This window comes from Kogia breviceps, chromosome 1 (genome assembly GCF_026419965.1).
Source record: "Kogia breviceps isolate mKogBre1 chromosome 1, mKogBre1 haplotype 1, whole genome shotgun sequence".
Lineage (NCBI taxonomy): Eukaryota > Metazoa > Chordata > Mammalia > Artiodactyla > Physeteridae > Kogia > Kogia breviceps.
In genome coordinates, this window is record NC_081310.1 from 162,603,922 (window position 1) to 162,627,675 (window position 23,754).

Here is a 23,754-nt window from a genome sequence, read left to right on the forward strand (position 1 = left end):
GAAACAGCCACCCAAGTCCAGGAAGTGCAGAGAGTCCCAGGCAAGATAAACCCAAGGAGCTGGGAGCGAGAAGATGGCGGAAGAGTAAGACGCGGGGATCACTCTTCCTCCTCACAGATACATCAGAAATACATCTACACGTGGAACTTCTCCTATAGAACACCCACCGAACGCTGGCAGAAGACCTCAGACCTCAGACCTCAGGCAAGAAACCCCCCCCACGTACCTTGTTAGGGCAAAAGAAAAAAGAATAAACAGAGACAAAAGAATAGGGACGGGACCTGCACCAGTGGGAGGGAGCCGAGAGGGAGGAAAGGTTCCCACACACTAGAAGCCCCTTCGCGGGCAGAGACTGTGGGTGGCGGAGGGGGAAGCTTCAGAGCCGCGGAGGAGACCACAGCCAACAGGGTGCGGAGGGCAAAGCGGAGAGATTCCCGCACGGAGGATCGGTACCGATCAGCACTCACCAGCCCGAGAGGCTTGTCTGCTCATCCGCCGCGGCGGGCGGGGCTGGGAACTGAGCCTCGGGCGGATCCCAGGGAAAGGTCTGGAGTTGGCAGAGCGAAAACAGCCTGAAGGGGTTAGTGCACCACGGCTGGCCGGGAGGGAGTTCGGGAGAAGTCTGGAGCTGCCGAAGAGGCAAGAGACCTTTTCTTCCCTCTTTACCTCCTGCTGCGCGAGGAGAGGGGTTTAAGCGCGCCGCTTAAAGGAGCTCCAGAAACGGGCGCGGAGCTGCAGAAGAGACAAGAGACTTTTTCTTGCCTCTTCGCTTCCTGGGGCGCGAGGAAAGGGAATTAAGGGCACCACATAAAGGAGCTCCAGAAACGGGCGCGAGCTGCGGCTGTCGGCGCGGAAAACAGAGACGGGTGTGGGGCGCTACGGTTGCTGCTGCCGCCACCAAGAGGCCTGTGTGCGAGCGCAGGTCACTCTCCACACCGCCCCTCCCGGGAGCCTGTGCAGCCTGCCAGCGCCGGGGTCCCGGGATCCTGGGACTGCTTCCCCGGGAAAACGCGCGGCGTGCCTCGGGCCGGTGCAGCGTCACGCCGGCCTCTGCCGCCGCGGACTCGCCCCACATCCGTGCCCCCCCACCCACCGCCTGAGTGAGCCAGAGACCACGAATCAGCTGCCCCGTTAACGCTGCTCCTTTGACCCCGCCCTCTCTGAGCGAAGGGCAGACGCCCTCGGACGACCTGCGTGCAGAGGCGGGGCCAGGTCCAGGGCTGAGCCCCAGGAGCTGTGCGAACAAAGAGAGGGGGTGGTCCCTCCCAGCAGCCTCAGAAACAGCGGGTTAAAGCTCCACAGTCAGCTTGAAGTGCCCTGCATCTGTGGAAAACCTGAATAGACAGCGAAATATCCCAGGTTGAGGAAGTGGACTTTGGGAGCAAGATATACTATTATTTTCCCCTTTTTTCTTTTTGTGAGTGTGTATGTGGGTGCTGCTGTGTGAGATTTTGTCTGTGTAGCTTTGTTTTCACCATTTGTCCTGGGGTTAGACCGACCATTTTTTTTTCTTTAATAGAAATTTTTCTTCTTAATAATTATTTTGTTATTTTAATAACTGTATTTTACCCTACTTTATTTTGTCTTCTCCCCTTTCTTTCTTCCTTTCTTCCCTCCTTTTCCTATTTCCCTCCTTCCTTCCTTCCTCCCTTCCTTCCTTCCTTCCTTCCTCCCTTCCTTCCTTTATTCCCTCCTTCCTTCCTCCCTTCCTTCCTTTATTCCCTCCTTCCTTCCTCCCTTCCTTTCTTCCTCCCTCCCTTCCTTCCTTTATTCCCTCCTTCCTTCCTCCCTTCCTTCCTTCCTCCCTCCCTTCCTTTCTTTATTCCCTCCTTCCTTCCTCCCTTCCTTTCTTCCTCCCTCCCTTCCTTTCTTTATTCCCTCCTTCCTTCCTCCCTTCCTTTCTTCCTCCCTCCCTTCCTTTCTTTATTCCCTCCTTCCTTCCTCCCTCCCTTCCTTCCTTTATTCCCTCCTTCCTTCCTCCCTCCCTTCCTTTCTTCCTCCCTCCCTTCCTTTCTTTATTCCCTCCTTCCTTCCTCCCTCCCTTCCTTTCTTTATTCCCTCCTTCCTTCCTTCCTCCCTCCCTTCCTTTCTTCCTCCCTCTCTTCCTTTCTTCCTCCCTCCCTTCCTTTCTTTATTCCCTCCTTCCTTCCTCCCTTCCTTTCTTCCTCCCTCCCTTCCTTTCTTTATTCCCTCCTTCCTTCCTCCCTTCCTTTCTTCCTCCCTCCCTTCCTTTTATTCCCTCCTTCCTTCCACCCTTCCTTTCTTCCTCCCTCCCTTCCTTTCTTCCTTCCTTCCCTCCCTTCCTCCTTTCTTCCTTCCTTTCTTGACTTTCTACTTTTTTCTCCCTTTTGTTTTGAGCCGTGTGGATTAAAGGCTCTTGGCACTCCAGCCAGGTGTCAAGGCTGTGACTCTGAGGTGGGAGAACTAACCTCAGGACACTGGTCCACAAGAGACCTCTCAGCTCCACGTAATATCAAACTGCGAAAATCTCCCAGAGATCTCCATCTCAACACCAAGACCCAGATTCACTCAAGGACCAGCAACGAACAGTGCTGGACACCCTATCCCCAACAAAGAGCGAGACAGGTCTACAGCCCCATCCATTAGCAGAGAGGCTGCCTAGAATCACAGTAAGGCTACCGACATCCCCATACACGCCCCCAGACGTGGACCTACCCACCAGGGAGACGGGATCCAGCCTCGTCCACCAGAACAGGGGAACTGGTCCCCCCAACCAGGAAACCTGCTCAACCCACTGAACCAACCTCAGCCACTGGGGACAGCCACCAAAAATAGATAGAAATACGAACCTGCAGCCTGCAAAAGGGAGACCCCAAACACAGTAAGATAAGCAAAATGAGAAGACAGAAAAACACACAGCAGATGAAGGAACAAGATAAAAACACACCAGACCTAACAGATGAAGAGGTAATAGCCAATCTACCCGAGAGAGAATTTAGAATAATGATGGTGAAGATGATGCAAAATCTTGGAAATAGAATAGACAAATTGCAAGAATCAGTTAACAAGGACCTAGAAGAAATAAAGAGGAAGCAAGTAACAATGAGCAACACAATAAATGAAATGAAAAATACTCTAGACGGGATCAGTAGCAGAATAACTGAGGCAGAAGGACAGATAAGTGACCTGGAAGATAAAATAGTGGAAATAACTACTGCAGAGCAGAAGAAAGAAAAAAGAATGAAAAGAACTGAAGACAGTCTCAGAGATCTCTGGGACAACATTAAACGCACCAACATTCGAATCATAGGGGTCCCAGAAGAAGAAGAGAAAAAGAAAGGGACTGAGAAAATATTTGAAGAGATTATAGTTGAAAACTTCCCTAATATAGGAAAGGAAATAGTCAACCAAGTCCAGGAAGCACAGAGAGTCCCATACAGGATAAACCCAAGGATAAACACGCCGAGACACATAATAATCAAACTGTCAAAAATTAAATACAAAGAAAACATATTAAAAGCAGCAAGGGAAAAACAACAAATAACACACAAGGGAATCCCCATAAGGCTAACATCTGATCTTTCAGCAGAAACTCTACAAGCCAGAAGGGAGTGGCAGGACATATTTAAAGTGATGAAGGAAAAAAACCTACAACCAAGACTACTCTACCCAGCAAGGATCTCATTCAGATTTGATGGAGAAATTAAAACCTTTACAGACAAGCAAAAGCTGAGAGAGTACAGCACCACCAAACCAGCTTTACAACAAATGCTAAAGGAACTTCTCTAAGCAAGAAACATAAGAGAAGGAAAAGACCTACAAGAACAACCTGAAACAATTAAGTAAATGGTAATAGGAATGCACATATCAATAATTACCTTAAAAGATAAACCCAAGGAGAAACACACTGAGACACATAGTAATCAAACTGACAAAAATTAAATACAAAGAAAAATTATTAAAAGCAACAAGGGAAAAATGGAAAATAACATACAAGGGAACTTCCATGAGGTTAACAGCTGATTTCTCAGCAGAAACTCTACAAGCCAAAGAGAGTGGCATAATATATTTAAAGTGATGAAAGGGAAGAACCTACAACCAAGATTACTCTGCCCAGCAAGGATCTCATTCAGATTTGACAGAGAAATTGAAATCTTTACAGACAAGAAAAAGCTAAGAGAATTCAGCACAACCAAACCAGATCTACAACAAACTTCTCTAAGTGAGAAACACAAGAGAAGAAAAGGACCTACAAACCCAAAACAATTAAGAAAATGGTAATAGGAACATACATATCAATAATTATCTTAAATGTGAAAGGATTAAATGCTCCAGCCAAAAGACACAGGCTTGTTGAATAGATATAAAACCAAGACCCATATATATGCTATCTACAAGAGACCAACTTCAGACCTAGGGACACATACAGACTGAAAGTGATGGGATGGAGAAAGATATTCCATGTAAATGGAAATCAAAAGAAAGCTGGAATAGCAATACTCATTTCAGATAAAATAGAGTTTAATATAAAGATTGTTACAAGAGACAAGGAAGGACACTACATAATGATCAAGGGATCAATCCAAGAAGAAGATATAACAATTGTAAATATATATACACTCAACATAGGAGCACCTCAATATATAAGATAAATGCTAACAGCTACAAAAGAGGAAATAGACAGTAACAAAATAATAGTGGGGGACTTTAACACCTCACTTCCACCAATGGACAGATTATCCAGACAGAAAATTAATAAGGAAGCACAAGCTTTAAATGACACAATAGACTAGATAGATTTAATTGATATTTATAGGACATTCCATCCAAAAACAGCAGATTACACTTTCTTCTCAAGAGCACATGGAACATTCTTCAAGATAGATCATATCTTGGGTCACAAATCAAGCCTCAGTAAATTTAAGAAAATTGAAATCATTTCAAGCATATTTTCCAACCACAATGCTATGAGATTAGATGTCAATTACAGGGGGAAAAGAAAGTAGAAAACACAAATACATGGAGGCTAAACAATACGTTACTAAATAACCAACAGATCAATGAGGAAATCAAAGAGGAAATCAAAAAATACCTAGAGCCAAATGACTATGAAAACACTACGATACAAAACCTATGTGATGCAGCAAAAGCCATTCTAAGAGGGAAGCTTATAGCAATACAATACAACCTCAAGAAACAAAAACTCACAAACAATCTAATCTTACACCTAAAGGAACTAGAGAAAGAAGAACAAACAAAAACCAAAGTTAGCAGGTAGAAAAAAAATCATAAAGATCACAGCAGAAATAAATGAAATAGAAACAAAGAAAACAATAGCAAAGATCAATAAAACTAAAAGCTGGTTCTGTGAGAAGATAAACAAAATTGATAAACCATTAGACAGACTCATCAAGAAAAAAAGGGAGACGACTGAAATCAATAAAATTAGAAATGAAAAAGAAAAAGTTACAACAGACACAGCAAAAACACAAAGCACCCTGAGAGACTACTACAAGCAACTCTACACCAATAAAATAGACAACCTGGAATAAATGGACAAATTCTTAGAAAGGTATAACCTTTTAAGGCTGAACCAGGAAGAAAGAGAAAATATGAACAGACCAATCACAAGTAATGAAATTGAAACTGTGATTAAAAATTTTCCAAAAAACAAAAGTCCAGGACAAGATGGCTTCACAGGTGAATTCTATCAAACATTTAGAGAAGAGCTAACACCCATCCTTCTCAAACTCTTCCAAAAAATTGCAGAGGAAGGAAGACTCCCAAACTCATTTTATGAGACCACCATCCCCCTGATACCAAGACCAGACAAAGATACTACAAAAAAATAAAATTACAGACCAATATCACTGATGAATATAGATGCAAAAATCATCAACATAATACTAGCAAACAGAATCCAAAGCACATTAAAAAGATCATACACCATGATCAAGTGGGATTTATCCCAGGGATGGAAGGGTTCTTCAATATATGCAAATCAATCAATGTGATACACCATATTAACAAATTGAAGGAGAAAAACCATATGATCATCTCAAAAGATGCAGAAAAACTTTTAAGAAAATTCAACACCCATTTATGATAAAAAACTATCCAGACAGTGGGCATAGAGGGAACTTACTTCAACACAATAAAGGCCATGTGTGACAAACACACAGCAAACATCATCCTCAATGGTGAAAACCTGAAAGAATTTCCTCAAGGATCAGCAGCAAGATAAGGATGTCCACTCTCACCACTATTATTCAAAATAGTTTTGGAAATCCTAGCTACAGCAATCAGAGAAGAAAAAGAAATAAAAGAAATACAAATTGGAAAAGAAGAAGTAAAACTGTTACTGTTAGCAGATGACATGATGCTATACATAGAGAATCCTAAAGATGCTACCAGAAAACTACTAGAGTTAATCAATGAATTTCATAAAGTTGCAGGATACAATATTAATGCACATAAATCTCTTGCATTCCTATACACTAACAATGAGAGATCAGAAAGAGAAATTAAGGAAAGAATCCCATTCACCATTACCACAAAAAGAATAAAATACCTAAGAATAAACCTACACAAGGAGGTAAAAGAGCTGTACTCAGACAACTATAAGACAGTGATGAAAGAAATCAAAGTTGACACAAACAGATGGAGAGATATACCATATTTTTGGATTAGAAGAATCAATATTGTGAAAATGACTATATTACCTAAAACAATCCACAGATTCAATGCAATCCCTATCAAATTACCAATGGCATTTTTTACAGAACTAGAAAAAAATCTTAAAATTTGTATGGAGACACAAAAGACCCTGAATAATAACAGCAATCTTGAGGGAAAAAAATGGAGCTGGAAGAATCAGACTCCCTGACTTAAGACTATACTACCATGCTACAGTAATCAAGACAATATGGTACTGGCACAAAAACTGAAAGATAGATCAATGGAACAGGATAGAAAGCCCAGAGATAAACCTAAACACATATGGTCACCTTATCTTTGATAAAAGAGGCAAGAATATACAATGGAGAAAAGACAGCCTCTTCAATAAGTGGTGCTGGGAAAACTGGACAGCTACACGTAAAAGAATGAAATTAGAACACTCCCTAACACTATACACAAAACTAAACTCAAAATGGATTAAAGACCTAAATGTAAGTCCAGACACTATCAAACTCTTAGAGGAAAACATAGGAAGAACACTCTTTAACATAAATCACTACAAGATATTTTTTGACTCTCCTCCTAGAGAAATGGAAATAAAAATTTAAAAAATAAACAAATGGGACCTAATGAAACTTAAAAGCTTTTGCACAGCAAAGGAAACCATAAACAAGACAAAAAGACAACCCCCAGAATGGGAAAAAATATTTGCTAATGAATCAATGGACAAAGGATTAATCTCCAACATTTACAAGCAGCTCATGCAGCTCAATATCAAAAAAAAACAAATGACCCAATCCAAAAATGGGCAGAATACCTAAATGGACATTTCTCCAGAGAAGATATACAGATTGCCAACAAACACATGAAAGGATGCTGAACATCACTCATCATTAGAGAAATGCAAATCAAAACTACAATGAGGTATCACCTCATAGGAATAAAGACACAGACCTACTAGAGAATGGACTTGAGGATATGGGGAGGGGGAAGGGTAAGCTGGGACAAAGTGAGAGAGTGGCATGGACATATATACACTACCAAACATAAAATAGATAGCTAGTGGGAAGCAGCCGCATAGCACAAGGAGATCAGCTCGGCGCTTTGTGACCACCTAGAGGGGTGGGAGGGAGGGAGACACAACAGGGAAGAGATATGGAAACATATGTATATGTATAACTGATTCACTTTGTTATAAAGCAGAAACTAACACACCATTGTAAAGCAATTTTACTCCAATAAAGATGTTAAAAAAAAAAAAAAGATGTGGTACATATATACAACGGAATATTACTCAGCCATAAAGGAAAGGAATTGGTTCATTTGTAGGGACATGGATGGACCTAGAGACTGTAATACAGAGTAGAGTAAGTCAGAAAGAGAAAAACAAATATCATACATTAGCGAATATATGTGGAATCTAGAAAAATGGTACAGATGAACTGGTTTGCAAGGCAGAAGTAGAGACACATGTAGAGAACAAACATTTGGACACCAAGGGGGGATAGTGGGGGGTAGGGTGGTGGTGGGATGAACTGGGAGATTGGGATTGACATGTATACAATGATATGTATACAATACATAACTAAGAAGAAGCTGCTGTATAAAGAAAAATTCAAAATAAATAAAGACATTCCAGAAAGAAATCCTTTGGAAGTATTTTTTTTAATGTTGGTTAAAGTAAGTTTGAAGCTAGTATGGAACAATGAATATCTGTAAATGGCAAAAAAAATTTTTTTAAGGAAAATGAGGAAGAATTTCCTTTATCAGGTTAGAAACTGACTGACTATAATAAAGTAATTGTGAAAAAATGTTAAAAATACTTTGTGTTAATTTCCAACCATAGAATATTATGTACAGTCACAGGAGTAGGCCATTGTGTCAATGATAAAAATTAGGAAGGGTAGAAAGAGATCCAAATCATGAAGAAACAGTGTATAACAAATTATGAAGTATAAAGTTTAGTGCATTGAAAAGAAAGATGAAAAAGTTCCTATAAGATGTTGGAATAATTATCTATACATCTGGAAGAAAAAGACTCATACATATAACTATATACAGATAAATTCCATATAGGTTAGAAGTTAAGTGCTAAAACTGAAACAGTACACATTTTTATTTTAAGGAATACACTGTATAAGCCTAGTATTAGAGACCTTATCAAGAAATGCAAATCATAAAAGTTAAGAAAGGTCTATTTGTCTCCATTATCTTCACACCCTAAGAATAGACTAGAGACGGTTTTGACGCTGTCTTGCAGCCCTTGAGCTTCTCAATCACCAGCATGGTGTAGAGTTCTGCTTGATTGTTTCCTTTATGATTAGGAAGCATTTGCACTGGAATTGTTAATAAGAGATGAGAGAGAGAGACTTCCTTCAATCAACTATAGCCTCAAGTTAAATTCTATCACCCAAAGAAGCTCAATTCCAGGCTCTGTACTTACCACTAAAACAGCTCCACTGATCTTTAAATACAAAAAAAAGATACAAAAAAAGTAAAGAAAACACAGGACCTGAAGGGGAATCCTGCTTAATTAGCAGTAAAATTTCTAATCCAGTGGTGTTCCGTGTTGTCGGTTTATTGATCTTCAAATTCTTTCAGGTTCCCTGTTTAATCCAGACCACATTTGGATAACATTTTTCGTTTCGCTTCTTTGCGTGATATTGTTTTGGACTATTGGGATCCTTTGCTGTCAGTGTTTCACAAAATGTAACTGCTGCAACAAGGGTGGAATCATTAAGGGAATCTCTCTTAATGTGATGCCTAAGTTACATGGGGTGTTTAGGCAAAGCTGTAAGACCTTTGTCAATGAATACCTAGATTTACGTAGGAAGATTTAGGGCTTCTCACTTTAGAAGTGTTGAACTTCACACCTCTCAATTATGAGCTTCCCAGAGCAGTGCTGTTTTAGGAATAAGGTCAGTATAGACATCTCCTGAGTTGTTCAGACCCACACTCTCTCTCATCTCTTATTAACAATTCCAGTGTTCTATGCCCTCGAAGGAGTGCGTTCTCTCTTAGGTAAAAGTCTATTCAATCAACATGAAGAGAATCCAGCATCTGCTTTACTCAAAATCACTTAGTGATGGATGCATCCTGGGAGTCTTGCTCTAAGATACACTTAATTTGATCACAGTCTTCTTGCTTACATAGATTCCCATTAGCTTTCAAGACACCACCTCCCTTCAAGGGCTTGAACAACATCAACATGAAAAAGAGATAGGTTTATAAACCAACAAGTCCTTTACAACCAGACTCTTCCATCTGGTTTCATGGTTATCACCCTTCTGAGTGACTATATCACTGAGTGATAGTGACCCATCAGGCAAAAGGACATCAGACATTTATTTAAATATCTTTATTGGAGTATAATTGCTTTACAGTGGTGTGTTAGTTTCTGCTTTATAACAAATTGAATCAGTTATACATATACATATGTTCCCATAACTCTTCCCTCTTGTGTCTCCCTCCCTCCCACCCTCCCTATCCCACCCCTCTAGGTGGTCACAAACCACCTAGCTGATCTCCCTGTGCTATGCGGCTGCTTCCCACTAGCTATCTGTTTAACATTTGGTAGTGTATATATGTCCATGCCACTCTCTCACTTCATCCCAGTTTACCCTTCCGCTTCCCCATGTCCTCAAGTCCATTCTCTACATCTGCGTCTTTATTCCTTTCCTGGCCCTAGGTTCTTCAGAAACTATTTTTTTTTTAGATTCCATAGACATTTTTAAGAACAACCCTTTTCCCAACTTATGTTCAAACAAAATAGATTATATATAGTTGATAAACTGCTAGGTGGGGGACGTGAATCTAGAGCCTGAACAGAAAATTTAAAGGAGGTGAGTCAAAGGAGAAGATATAATCTATTGTGCCCACTTCCTTACTTAGTCCACAAAACACTGTACCACATTTATTGAGTGCCTACTTTATGCTAGGCATTGTAATAATCATGTTATAGAATTTACCTAATTTAATCCTAAAAGGCAGTGCTATTATTGTCACCATTTTATAGATGAAAATGTCATGAGTCTCATAGCTCATAAGTGGTAGAGCCGATATTGGAAAGCAGATGTCTCTGGCTCCAATTCTCATGCTGTAATCATTATGCTTATTTGCAATAATTGGTTTCAGGTTTCTGCTTTCAAACCTTAATGATTGAGGAGGTTATTAACTCATGAGACAAGTCTATTCCATAGTTATCATGGGAATTTTCTTCATTTTGGAAGTAAAATCTATTGATAAATGATTTCTACCAATTATATCAATGAGTAGCTCTTCTCTGTCTTCCCCAAGAAAGTCTTCGAAAGACTTGAGATCATAATTTTACTCCAGTTCAGTTTCTTTGAAAAGTATCTCATTATTTCTGGTCATTTTCTTCAGGAAGTTGATATAAATTAAAGAATAAATGGATAAATATTTTTGTAATATATGGTAAAACATTTTAATGATCTCTGTTAAACTTATAGAAATGAGCCCCTTGACAGGGAAATTGAAGCTGAGGGGTTTAAAGTGAGGTTATTTTTTTTTCAGTCAACTCAGTGTCACCACTGCTACATCTGTCTAATCCCACAACCTTCAGAACTCCCAAAAATCTAATGAAGATCCCTAGGGCAGCTGTCCAGTTCCCCCCGGCCAGATTAATTTGGTGCTAGGTTAGGTGGTCAGAATTATGAAAAGAAACTCCTCTTAGTCCTGCTAGGTCCTTAAGTCCAATCTTACTAGGGTCTGCCACTACCCACAAAGTAAACTCACATCCTAGCCCTACCTGGGTTGAGTGGGCATGGGGTAATGACTACGCTTTTTCTGATAACGGTTCTGAGGTCAGTGATACCCCACATTCTTGCATTTCTCATTTATTAATCCTAACTCTCCCTGTTCTAGTGTTCCTATATGACTGCATTTGTTTTTTTGAGCTCAAGCATCATTCAATTACTGTGTTTTGTAGTCTTTTCTGGAATGCTCATTATATATCTGAAGTTCCGGAGCAGAGGTAAATAAGGTTAGCAGCGGCGACTACTACTAAGAGCTTAACAGCTCTCCTTTCCCTAGAAATCTGTTTCCTAGGTGTTGTTTAGCCAGAGCTGTTTAACTTTTTCTCATAACCAGGAAGATCGGTGGTTTAGGTGAACTCTCAGAGGACCAAATTCTAGAACTAAGATTGTTGTGCGTGTCAAGGACTGAAGCTGCTTTGACTGCTACCAGCGTTTTCAACTGCACTTTAAGGACATAGCTTCTTCTGCTCTAAGGAGAAAGAAACATTCTGGCTTCAGAAAATATGATTAGGTCCAGTCACTAATTTACTTTACTGTGGTCACTACTGGTGTGCATTCATAACTCTAGGTCAATGTTTCTTATCAACTTGGGGCTTAGAGTCTACTCTGAAAATATAATGTTGAGCATAAATCCAGTTGCAGTACTCACATATACCTCTTAAATTTCAGGAAGCTTATGAAACATTGAAATCCTTCCTTGGAAAAATTATGAAATATGGTCATCATTTAGAGATGAAATTGATAAACTAATATAGTAATATTCAAAAGCATGATTTCGGCACAGCAGTTTATAGTTTAGAGGTTTCTAAGGGATATGTATATATAGGATAATTGCCATCTAAACGAGGCAAAGAAATGCTTTATTTTACTTGACGCATTGCTGTCAAATCACAGAAGAGAATTTTAGTGAATTAGGGTGGTCACTAGCAGAGTTTTCTCTGTTCCCTCTCTTCCCTTCCTCATGCTAGATAGCCTGAACCACAACATGCACAGGCCTATATTTCATTTGAATAAATATTTAGGAATTTATTCCTAATTTAGGTGTATGTTTAATTTTATAAGAAACTGCTAAAGTGTATGTACTAATTTACACATCACCTGCAATGGATAAGAGAACACTTACTCCTCATGTTTTCTAATTTGGGGTTCCATCAGTCTAATTTTAGCTTAGTGTGTTTAGTGGTATCTCACATCTCAGTTTTAATTTGCTCTTCCTGAACATTTCATATAAGTGGAATCAAACAATATTTACTCTTTTATGACTGACTTCTTTCAGTTAGCATAAAGTGTTTTTTTTGTTGTTGTTGTTGTTGTTGTTGTTTAGTGGCACGCGGACCTCTCACTGTTGTGGCCTCTCCCGTTGCGGAGCACAGGCTCCGGACGCGCAGGCTCAGTGGCCATGGCTCACGGGCCCAGCCGCTCCGCGGCATGTGGGATCCTCCCGGACCAGGGCACGAACCCATGTCCCCTGCTTCGGCAGGAGGATTCTCAACCACTGCGCCACCAGGGAAGCCCAGCATAAAGTTTTAAAGGTCCATTCATGCTGTAATATGCACCAGTTCTTTATTCCTTTCTATTGCTGAATAATATTCCATCATATGAATATAGAACATTTTGTTCATTCATTCATCAGTTGATGTTCCTTGGTTTGTTTCCAATTTTAGCTACTATTAATAATTCCACTATGAGTATTTGAGTATAATATTTTGAGTGGATATATGTTTTCATTTCTCTTAGATATATACCTAGGAATGCAATTGCTGGATCACATTAATTCTATATTTCACATTTATTTTAGAACTGCCAAAATATTTTCCAGATTGGCTTTACCATTTTAAATTCTCACCACCAATGTATGAGGGTTCCAATTTCTACATATTCTCAGCAACACTTATTATTGTCTGCCTTTTTCATTATAGCCATCCTGGTGTGTACATACATTTGGTGAGCTCAAGCATTGCTCAGTAGGGTTTTTGATTTTCATTTCTCTAATAAGCAAAGATGTTGAACAGAATTTCTTGCACCTATTAGCTATTTGCATATTTTCTTTGGATAAATGTCTATCTAAATCATTTGTCAATTTTTAAATTGGGTTATTTATCTTTTAACTGTTGAATTATAAGTGTTCTTTATATATTCTTGATACACGTCTTTTATCAGATATGTGATTTGCCGATGCTTGACCGTCAGCTGGAGGAATACAGGCTGCCTGGATTTCTTCACATGCTTTCCATGTGGCTTTTCCAGCAGTGGTGGGTCAAGCCATTTCATCAATAGAATCTCTCTGACTTTTCTTTCTGCCACATCTCTCTGACTTCAGCCATAGAAAGTCTCTGATTTAAGGACTCATATGACTAGATTGATTCACCTAAATAATTCTGGATAATCTCCCTATTTTAAGGTTCATAACCTTAATTATCTCTGCAAAGTCTCTTTTTCCGTGTAATGTAACATATACACAGGTTCCAGGGATCAGGACACATATATCTTTTTTTTTTTTTTTTTTTTTTTTTTTTTTGTGATAAGCGGGCCTCTCACTATTGTGGCCTCTCCCGTTGCAGAGCACAGGCTCCGGACGCACAGGCTCAGCGGCCATGGCTCACAGGCCCAGCTGCTCTGCGGCATGTGGGATCGTTCCCGGACCGGGGCACGAACCCGTGTTCCCTGCATCGGCAAGCGGATTCTCAACCACTGAGCCACCAGGGAAGCCCAGGACACATATATCTTTAGGGGTCAATTTTGTCTACAACAGTCTGTTTGACCACCAAAGATTCACATTCCTCCCAAACACAAAAGCCATTCTACTCATCCCAAGGTCCCCAAAGGTTTCATCTCATTATAGACTCAACTCAAAGTTGATAATGAAGAGGATTATAACAAAAAGATATTAAAGAATCTATCTTATATAGGTGTAAGAATTAATTGAATTAGCCCATTTTAAGAGGTAGAATGACTTCTAAAGAATAAATTCTCAGTACTAGTAATATTAAATGTTATTTCTCTAATATTCTCTCCCCCTAATTCACGACTCAACTGATTTCCTAATTTTTGCACTTTCCTCAGTCTCTATTTCAGATCCTTTGTTTCCCTTGTACAATGACTGGATGTGGGATATGGCAAAGATGATAGCTTGTCCAAAGGCATTTTTCACTCTACTTATCATTGTTTTAGGCATGACACTAAGAGGAAAGTGGGCGGGGAGGGTCATGACTCTGAGGCTGTCATTTTTCCAGCACATATTTATTTTCCATTCCCTGCAAAGCCCCACTTGCTGCTTGGTTATTAGCCCAAGGTTCATCCTGTTTCCAGAGAAAAGACAAAGTCCCAAACTATGTTTTGTCAAGTTATACATTAATATACTAAGGTTACTTAATAACTAAGGTTATGTTGTAGCAATTCAAGTCTGAAATCAAAGAGTAACTCAAACTTCTTCTGCCCTTTCTTTCGGCTAGTAAACATACAGAATCATAGCTGTGATTCTCAGACTTATCACCCTACTCCTACAATATATAGGGCAAATTTACTGTTGACATCTCTATCTCCAGCACCCAAAAAGAAGAACACAATGCACATCTCTCCAAGCACATTTTGTGACATTGTTTTCCACATAGATCAATTTTACCTGCTCATATATTATTCCATTCACTGAAAATTACTAAGACTTGATCCTACTTGGACATTATTTAACTCTGTTCACCCTGCTTCCTTGAACAAATTTCACCATTTCTCCACTTTTGTTCAGCCAAAGAATCCCAAGTACTAAGTATTAAGCCAGAGATGCTTCTGATTTGTCACCAAAACTTTATTTCTGATATAAATGAGGGCCAAAAAATCCTCAGATATATGATCTTCCCCTCAAAATTTCCTGTAATCAGATTGCAATTCATAAAGCTATGAGTAATTCTCATTGTTTTTCTGGTATAATGTCTTTCAATGAGCATAATATTAAATGAACATTGACAATCTTATGTGCATCAGTAGATGTTAGAAGAAACAATAACAATGTATATGGAATTCTGAGGGCAAAATGCATTTTGAGCCTACAATTTTGCCCATTCCAAATAATTTCTCATAAATAAGAACAAAAAATAATCAAGAACTTACAGAATGCACCGTTTCTGTAGACTCTATGAAAGTTATTTAAGAAAAAAATTTCCCCAAATGGAATTGAGAATATCTAAAAAATTAGATAAGTAATAATATATAAGAAATATGAAAAACAATTTAATCAATGAAATATTAATTTAAAAATAAATAAATAATTATATTATGGTTGCAAATTTATTTAAATAAAGTAATTTGAAAATATATTAATAACCTAGTCACTGAACATCAATGGCTGCTAATATCACAGAAAGAGAGACAACCAGAGATTATATTATTCTGCATGTTAAGAACAAAATACTACCTATGATCTGTTCTTGGCAAAAAAAAAAGAAGAAGAAGAAAACAAACCTGAATCTGATGAAACCTCTATTCTAACGTCCACCTTACAAGAACACAAAAGAATAAAAGAACACGATGAATACACTATACAAAATGACAGAGATGCAATCAGCCAAATGTAGAAATGAAAAACATTACAGAACAAATGATGCAAATTCTTCAATAAATGTTGCAAGAGTATACAGGTTCAATGCAATCCCTGCCAACATTTCAAAGCTACAGTAACAAAACTATATGGTACTGATACAAAGGCAAGCATGTAGACCAATATAACAAAATATAGAGCCCAGAAATAAACCCATACATATATGGTCAAGTAATCTTTGACAAAGGTGCCAAGAACACACAACAGAGAAAGGATAATCTATTCACAAATGGTTTTGGAAAAACTGATATACAAATGCAAAAGAATAAAATTGGCCCCTTATCTGAAATCATATGCAAAAATCAATTCAAAATGGTTTGAAGGCGTACACTTAAGACCTGAAATTGTGAAACTCCTAGAAGAAAACATAGTGGGAAATATTCATGACTTTGGTCCTGTCAATTATTTTTTGGATATGATACCAAAAGCACAGGAAACAAAAGCAAAAATAGATGTGGAGCTGCACAATCCAAAAGACTTCTAAACAGCCAAGGAAACAATCAACAGAGTGAAAAGGCAACCTATTGAATGGGAGACAAAAACATTTGCAAACCACATATCTGATATGGGGTTAATATTCAATATATAAGAAACACATAGGGCTCAATAACTAAAAAGAAAGGAAAAAAGAAAAAGGAGAAGCCTGGTTAAAAAATTGGGCAAAGGACCTGAATAGACATTTTTCCAAAATAAGACCTTAAGTTGCTAATCTACATTTCTACCAACAGATGGTATCACTATCTCAGATATTACAGGTATCAGAGTTTTTTATCTTTTCCAAACTTACAGGTGAAAAATAAATTCTCATAGTGATTGTATTTTAACCTTTTTATTAACAAGACTGAATATTTTTCAGAGAAATTTATTTCTTTTCTCTGAACTGCCTGTATAGATAGGTCTTTACTCCATGTCTCCTTTGTACTGTTGGTTTTCCCCTCATTGCTTTTTTCTTAATTATGAAAGAATCACCTTTTACTTTTTAATTTTTGGGGACTACGCCATGCAGCACATGGTATCTTAGTTCCCTGACCAGGGATTGAACCCATGGCTCCTGCATTTGAAGTGCAGAGTCTTAACCACTGGACTGCCAGACAAGTCCCTCCTTCATTGCTTTTTAAGAACTCTTAAATTTTTAGGAATTTTTATCTCTTATACCTATTCCACATGTTTCTGACCAGTTTATAATTCAGTCTGTTGACATATTAATTATATTTTGAACATCCAGAGGGGGTGGGTTTTTGACTTTTTATTTTGTAAATTAAGACATTTCCCAAGTCCCCGTTTATTTTTTCCTCCTTTTTATCTTCATTGGCTTTTTAAATTTTACTACTTTATTTTTCTAGAGCAGTTTTAGATTTACAGAAAAAATGTGCAGCAAGTACATAGAGTTTCCATATAACCAACCCCATTCTCCCTTCCTCACCCAGTCCCTCGAAAGGTTCCCCAACTACTAACATCTGCCATAGTGTGTTATATTTATTACAACTGATGAACCAATATTGATAAATTATTATTAAATAAAGTTTACATTAGAGTTCACACTTTGTGTTGTAAAGTTCTCTGGGTTTTAACAACCTGTTATATAAATGAAAATAAGTAGCCTCTGTATATTGACCCTGTGTTACTTACTTCTTTAAATCAGGCTGAGACCCATTAGCTCAAAAGCCTGCCAGTGCCAAACTCAAATTTTTACACATCCAATTGTTTTAAATATATCCCTGATAAGCACACTTTTAGCTATGTAATGTCTGTCTTCTTTGTGTGTCCTGTGAAACTGCACATCTGCTAGCCATAGGTAAGATAAACTCTGTAGCTACAGAGAACCCAAGCCACTGCTGCCCTGCAGAGCCCTCAACTCTTCACTGTTTTGTGAAGTGACATTACTAGACACATAAGCCCTCTCTCTAACCCATCTCTCCCCTGGGAATTCCATTGCCCTCCTCCCCTTCTGCATGGTGTCCCCTGTGCCTCCAAATGGTCTCATACTGTGGGGACTGCCACCTGTGAAACCCTGTCAAAGCGCTGCTCAAATAAAGGCTTCTTGTGTGCTACCACCACCTCGTGGTCATATCTTTTTCCTTGATCAGCCCTGAAATCCTCAAACTTACTACATTAATACATGCATAATGCCATGTTTCTACCATTTCTGAATCATACAGAACCACTTTAAAAATACGCTATGCTCCACGTATTCCTCCCTCCCTCTTCTTAAACCCCTAGCAACCACTGCTCTTTTCACTGTTTCCATAATTTTGCCTTTTCCAGAATGTCATATAATTGGGATCATATAATACATAACCTTTTCAGGCTGGCCTCTTTACTTAGCAATATGCATTTAACGTTCCTGCATGTCCTGTCGTGGCTTGATGGCTCATTTCTTTTTATCACTAAATAATATTCCATTGTCTAAATGTACCACAGGACATATTGGTTGCTTCCAATTTGGGGGCAATTATGAATAAAGATGCTGGGAACATTTATGTTCAGGTTTTTGTGTGGATGTAGTTTTCAACTCATTTGTGTTATACCTAGAAGCCTGATCACTAGAACGTATAGTAAGCACATATTTAGCTTTGTAAGAAACTGCCAAACTGTTTTCCTATGTGTCTGTATCATTTCGCATTCTCACCAGCAATGAAGGAGAGTTTCTTTTGCTCCACATCTTTGTCAGCATTTGATGTTGTCAGTGTTTTGAATTCAGCCATTCTAATAGGTTTTTGGTAATATCTCATTGCTTTAATTTGCAATTCCTAATGACACATGATGTTGAACTCCTTTTCCTGTGTTTGTTTGCCATCCATATATCTTCTGTGGTGAAGTGTCTGTTCAGATGTTCTATCCATTTTTATATTGGGGTTTTTTTACTGTTAAGTTCTGAGAGACTTTGTATTTAGTAGTCTCCATCCCCATCCGTGGTTTTGCTTTCTGCAGTGTCAGTTACCCAAGATCAACCATTGTCTGAAAAACTTAAATGGAAAATTCCAGAAATAATTCATAAGTTTTAAATTGGGAGCCATTCTGAGTAGGTTGATGAACTCTCATGCTGTCCTGCTCTGTCCCGTCCAGGATGTGAATCATTCCTTCATCCAGGGTATCCCACTCCTTAATTACTTAGTAGACATCTTGGTTATGAGAACGACTGTCACAGTATCTCAGTGCTTGTGTTCAAGTAACCCTTATTTTACTTAATAATGACCCCAAAGCACAAAAGTAAAAATGTTGGCAATTTGGACGTTCTCTTACTGTGGCTAATTTATAAATTAAACCCTATCATAGGTATATATGTATAGGAGAAAACATAGTATATATAGGGTTCAGTACTATCTGTGGACTCAGGAATCCACTGGGTTCCTGGAATGTATCCCTTGCAGATAAGGACGGACTCCTGTATTTTGGAGACAAATCCTTTATCTGATATATCTTTTGCAAATATGTTTTTCTCAGCCTGTAACTTATCTTTCCTTTCTCATAACAAAAGCTTTTGCAGATTAAAAAAAAAAAAAGCTTTTCCAGAGCAGACTTTTATTTTAATGAATTAAAATTTTAATTTAATGAATTAATACTTGATCTGTTATACTTTTATCGACCTTTATAATTCAATTTATTTACTTATTTTTCTGTTGCATAATTCAATATTTCTTCTATTCATGGTTTCCAGCTGGTGTGTTTGCTTAGAAAGAGTTTTCTAGGCCATGTTCCAAGTTATACAGCCACTTTTTCTATTTATTTTGTTTGCAAATTAATCTATGCAAAATGATTTCTATTATAAGAATTTAGACAGAAATCTAACTTTTTTTTCCAAAAAACACCCAGTGGTCCTTCAATTTATTAAATAATCTATCCTTCTGTACTGATACCAAATTTCATTTTTGTCATAAACTAAATTCCTCTATGTATTTGAAATTATAAACTGTTTCATTGAGCTCTTGTCTCATGAGCCAAATTCAGATTTTTCAAAAATGATAATATTTATACATTTTTCTATCTCGTACAACTATTCCATGCTCAGTACCTTTTTTAAAAAAAATTTTTTCTATAAAAGTCTATAGAAAACAAAACAAAGAAAACATGTTTTGTTTTATGAAATAGTTCAAAGATATTTTTATTTGATGACCTCAAATTTCCACACTGAGTTACCCTTGCTTTACAGTTGTTCTTAATAGAAAATGCTCTAATATTTTCCATTATATCTTTGAGAATAATTTGTCACTTTTTTCTTTGTTTCCTGTAAGATTGTTATAAACCTGAATATTTATGAAAATATGTATTATGTAACCTTAAAATGTATCAAATTATATATCCAGCTAGATATAAAAGTGAGTAGAAAATAATGAGGAAATTATCGTTATTATTTTATAATAGATATAAAGGTAACTGTGGTAATTAGCTTGTAATCACTCTATTTTATTTGTTACATAATGCACTTAAAACACATTCAAAATAATCGGTGTTTTGGATCCATAATTAAAGTTTAATTGTTTAAGGGAATAAATTAACTTCATTGGCAGTGTTCAAATAGTTCAAATTATTTTCAAATATTATTATACAAACATAACATAAAAAGGGGATTAAACAGTTTACACCAAAATAGTATTCTTTTCCACATACAAAATAATTTTTAATATTTTATATGTTAATTGATTAATCAATCAATTAATTAGTTGACACATTGGTACTGAGACTCTTCTGGCCTCAAGGATGAGAAAACCTAAATTTATTTGGTGGTCTTTTTCAAGTGGTGATATAACAGAAGGGATTGGGAGAGACAAGAAGGCCTTAATGTGGGGGAAACAGAATCCTAGAGTTTCAACACTGTCTGCATCCTCCCCTCAATGAGTGGCATGGGGACAAAAATGTGAGGGTCTGACATGTGTCCTATTCCCACACCTTATTCTAGTCAGGAACTAGATGTCAACTTTGAGAATGTCTGACTCTCTAAACTTAAAGAACATCTGTGGTAGCCCAGTTGTATCAGAAAGGCAAAACAAAAAAATGAAATATTTTAACATGGGGACACCCGTAGGAGCAGGCGGTGGTGGTTTAGGACATCTGCTGGTAATATCCAAGATAGTTGAGAGGTTTTGTGTGGAACATAGAACCTTTATAAGAGCATATAGTGAATAAAAGAAGTAATAAAATTAAACATTTATTTGGTGAGAATTTTCTGTACTTGAAGAAAGATGAGAATTATCCAATTCAAAAAGCACTATCAAGCTTAAGTTAGAAAAAGAAACATAAATTCATACATAGATTCATTACAACTAAAGTGCAATAAATCTTAAAAGCTGTCTGAGAGAAAGAATGTTTATCAATGAAGGAACAGCTATCAGAGTGGTAGCAGTTTTCTTAACAGCAGCAATGGAAATCGTATATCATATTTCTTAAGGGAAACAGTCTGATGAGCTACAATTCTGGTAAAGTACAAAATTAAGTCGTCTTCAGGAACAATAAGAGAATTCACCCTCAACAAAGGAAGCTTAAAATTGATATATTCTCAAAAAATTAATCTTGACTGATCATTTAAAAAGTATTTTATTAAATGAGGTAATGTTAATAAATTGGACAGTTTTATGTAAAAACAAAAAAGAATATTTACCAAATTTTGCTCAAGAAAATATAGTAAACCATTTAATGTCAATGTCCATTTGAGTTTGTAAAAGGGAAAAATACTTGTTGAATAACTATCCCAAAACAACACAGAATCTAGATTTATTGTTGCACTTTTCAAAATTTTACAGTTTTCATGCTTTGTGAGGAACTCAAGAGTATAAATAAAAGTAGGAAGAATTGTAGATGATATCACATTGACTATATAATTCTGATATCACAATCTGACAAATGAATTCTTAAAAAAGATAAATTTCACTATGGGTGTAAAATTAAAGCTATTAAATAAAATATTATTAAACCAAATTCAAAAACTTGTTTAAAGTAATATTTAACAATTACTACATTACACTAATCTTCAAATTGCCAAACTTCACTGCTAAAAAAATTGTGATTTAATACCTTAACAATCCTAATTAGAAAAAAAAGGTTCAATTTATATTAAAGATTTTTTATATATTCAGCCTCCATTATATTTTCTCTTCTTCTTCCCCTTGTTCATTCTGCTTCCATATTCCTTATTCGTGTGCATCCTCCCTCTCTCCCTCTCCCTCAGTTGTGTCTTGGCAATTCTTCAGCCTTTGCACATCAACACTGATTTGTGTCAATTTGTCAATTTATGGAAAAAAAACCTATTTGGATATTGGAACTATCCTGAAATTATAATTTATTGGGGGAGAAAGATTTGAAACTTTTAAAGAAATGATTCCTCCTATTTACGAACATGGTATATCATTTTTCATTTACTTAAAATTTTCATGCTTAGAATATTTCCATGCATATTGTAAGTGCTCAATGTGTTTTAGCAATTATTGCAATCTTAGCGGTATCTGAACTTGTCTTTACTTTCCTCCCTACTCTGTTATTGGATGATGTGTGTCCAAATGTGAGCACTATTCCTCTCTCATGCAAATTTTGGACACTTTTACTTTCCTCATTTAAATAATTCTGTATTTTAATGTATTTCATTATGAATCTGTAATACTACATAATTACAAAGAAATAAATTTTAAATGTTTACATGAATAAAGAAATATATTTTGTTCCTTATTACATAAAGGTTTACCATACATCCAAGTCATATTTTCTCCTTCAATGAGTTGTATGGTATGTAGCTTTCTAATCTGGGGAAAAAAATCTAAGAAACTCATTTGGAAGAAATAAATTAATAACTTAGTAAACTTTTATTTTTCTCTGAGTCCATAGATTACAATCCCCCACCAAAAGTGTGAGAGAGCATAGTCTAGATGGAGCAGAATTCCCCACAATGAGATCCTACATAATATGTTAAAGTGAAATATAATCCTTTAAGGGATACAGAGAAAATATCTTTTCCTAAAAAAGCCCTATCCATACAGATGGCCAAAAAATGCATGAAAAGATTCTTACCATCACTAATCATTAGAGAAATGTAAATCAAAATTATAATGGAGTATCACCTCACACAAGTCAGAATGGGCGTCATCAAAAAATCTACAAACAATTAATGCTGGAGAGGGTGTGGAGAAAACGGGACCCTCCTACACTGTTGGTGGGAAGGTAAATTGGTAAAACCATTATGGAGAACAGTATGGAGATTCCTTAAAAAACTAAATATAGAACTACCATATGATCCAGCAGTCCCACTCCTGGGCATATCTCCAGAGAAAACCATAATTTGAAAAAATACATGCACCCCAAAGATCACGGCACCACTATTTACAATAGCCAAGACATGGAAGCAACCTAAATGTCTATCAACAGAAGAGTGGATAAAGATGTGGTACATATATACAATGGAATATTACTCAGCCATAAAAAAAATAATGAAATAATGCATTTATCAGCAACTTGGATGGACCTGGAGATTGTCATACTGAGTGAAATAAGTCAGACAGAAAGACAAATATCCTATGATGTCGCTTATATATGGAATCTAAAAAAATGGTACAAATGAACTTATTTACAAAACAGAAATAGAGTCACAGATGTAGAAAACAAACTTATGGTTACCGGGGGGGAAAGAAGAGTTAGGGATAAATTGGGAGATTGGGATTGACATATACACACTGCTATATATAAAATAGATAACTAATAAGGACCTACTGTATAGCACAGGGAACTCTACTCAATACTCTATAATGACCTATATGAGAAAAGAAT

At 37.2% G+C, this 23,754-nt stretch overlaps 1 protein-coding gene across 1 annotated transcript in view; it reads left to right on the top strand.

Moving 5' to 3' along the window:
- Positions 1-23,754, top strand: part of LOC131765446 (putative selection and upkeep of intraepithelial T-cells protein 1 homolog) — a 111,959-nt gene that overhangs the window by 44,875 nt on the left and 43,330 nt on the right.